The 2,311-nt window shown below is 43.0% G+C and overlaps 1 protein-coding gene across 2 annotated transcripts in view; it reads right to left on the bottom strand.

Moving 5' to 3' along the window:
* Window positions 1-2,007: 2,007 nt before the first annotated feature.
* The window catches only part of LOC138051112 (chymotrypsinogen A-like), a 20,618-nt gene continuing 20,314 nt past the window's right edge, over window positions 2,008-2,311 (bottom strand). For both annotated transcript variants that reach the window (XR_011132730.1, XR_011132731.1), the window contains one exon: window positions 2,008-2,110. The gene's annotated coding sequence lies outside the window, so the exon portion shown is untranslated. The remainder of the gene's footprint in view (window positions 2,111-2,311) is intronic.

Below are 2,311 nucleotides of genomic sequence, written 5' to 3'. Positions count from 1 at the left end.
CTGGTCAGGTCCTTACGCCTAGGTACACCCGGAATTTTGCATGCTTGCGACCAGCATTTAAAGGAAAGTTAGATGTTTTCTCAAATTTATTGGTCAAGTGAAAGCTGATTACAGAAACTTACACGTGTTTTTGCGATTCTAGCCGGTATGCCTACGGGTGCATGCGTTTATTTGAGGCGAGAGTTTGAAGATCACCCACCGTGGAATGTAAAACTGCCATCTGGAAAGGACGAGTTGCACCTCTGATAGACTCAGTCGATAATGCAGGCTCGATCTCATGGGAGCGCTCTTAGCAGCACTCCTAGTGACCTAATAACCTCCCGGGAGTGATTCTACTACAGTCCTACCTTGTATAAGCCAGACCAGTTTCCAATTACAAAGCGTTCGGGACAACTGGGTGTCTGAGATTCACACGATCAGGAGTGAGCCTGAGTCCGCACTGGGGCGGGCACGGTTTACTGGAGGTAATGTTTCCGACAGAGTACAACCCCTGTAATTTTATTTGTTGATTATTCTGTGGGCAATCGGACCTATTCCGTCCGATACTTATGTCACTCGATTTGATCGAGGGTTCATTCCGTTTTAGGTCAAACCTCGGCGCTACACGTTTTTTTGTTGACTAAGTTTGTTATTTGCCCCGTTTATGGTTAAAGGAACACTAATCGGACTGGCCATTGTCAAGGAATTTACGGAAAGTCTAAGGGATTGAACATAGCGAACACTCGTGAATCAAGGTTACAGTAAACACCGAAGTTTCGTATTGTAAAGAGGACAGTGTTCGAGCGTTTCCTCCCGCGTTGATCTAAACGAACCAACGAAAGATTTACAGCTGTTACAGTTTGACCTAAACTAGAATGAACCTCGATCAAATCACGTGACATTAAAGGCTCGGACGGACTGGTCCGATTGGCACAGAATAATTAACGAATAAAACTAGCCATTTTACAACCCTGCTGATGACATCACCACGAGGAACTATCGCCCAACTCAGCTCAACATGAGTTATTTTATACCAGTTTAATGTTTGGCCAGGAGAGTAAGATTAAGGTACCTCAAAAAGAAGTCGAAGGAGAGTTGAAAGGCAAAAGCAACATGGGTTGGAGTATTGCACGAGTGAGAAGTCTTGTTGGGCTGGAAGAGGTATTCATCACCGGCGAAAATGAGAAGAGTTGTTGCATACGTGAAGAGGTTTTTAAACAACACGCGATCTAAGAAATAGAGCGTCTGACAGGACCGCCTACGGTACCGGAGCTGAAATCTGCTCAGAATTACCTAGTGAAGAGGGCACAAGGTGAATCGTTCTGTGAAGAGGAGCAGCTCTTAGAGAAAGGTCGAGAGATCCATAAACGGAGCAGAATCAAGTCCCTTGACCCGAGATTGGAAGATGGATATTTGGTTGTAGGTGAAAGGTTACCGAAATTCCAGGCCATACCATGTGTACACGACGGTCCCCGGCCCTAGCAAATTTCTTCTGCAGACGTTTCACCAAAGAGTATCTTACTAGCCTGATGGAGAGGAAGAATTGAAAAGAGAACAGACAGAATATGAAAGTGGAAGACGTTGTACTTTTATCTAAACCGAATCAGCAACGTGGCATTTGGCCGTTGGGCAGGGTCGTGTCTACTCATTCTGGACAAGATGGAAGAGTCCGAGCAGCTACTCTCCGAACTCGAAGTGGAGAATTCAGAAGGCCAATAACAAAATTTTGTTTATTAGAAGAAGCGGAATTTATTTCTGTAATCGTCTCCACATAGTGTCTTGACTGGGCGCGGGGATCTGCCGTCCGCTCTTGCATGACGTCATAAAAACACGTGATGTTTCTTTTTTGGGGGAGTTAAGTTTTTGAGCGTCGAATGATAACTATCTAACGTCGAGTTTATAATACAGCCCTGTGGTGTGATAAAACGAACCAGTGCAATAAGAATGTCATTCGGGCACAACACATATACCTACAGTGTGTGTAAGGAAGGGTCGGCTATCGCAAAATGGAATGACGAGTCAAAAATCTTTGATTATTATTATGATTTAATTATGCCTTCTGCTATAATGACTTAAACAACTATTTTCTTGTTAACTTGTCTTGTGTTCTTGAGAGTCATTCTTGACTGGCCTGTTACAAAAGAAAAATGACACATGGAAACCCTTATTTATGAAGAGAAGCTCATGAAACTATTTTTTACTTGTTAATGTGATAATTGAGGTGGTTTAACTGATTATCAATCAAAAACCAGTGATGAAGAAAAATACGAGGAGTAGAACGGTTTTTCAGTGGACTGTTTGTGAAATTTTGAATACGACATGGAAGGAAACT

This window comes from Montipora capricornis, chromosome 6, assembly GCF_036669925.1.
Source record: "Montipora capricornis isolate CH-2021 chromosome 6, ASM3666992v2, whole genome shotgun sequence".
In the NCBI taxonomy this organism is placed as follows: domain Eukaryota; kingdom Metazoa; phylum Cnidaria; class Anthozoa; order Scleractinia; family Acroporidae; genus Montipora; species Montipora capricornis.
This window is presented reverse-complemented; position numbering and strand designations above follow the sequence as displayed.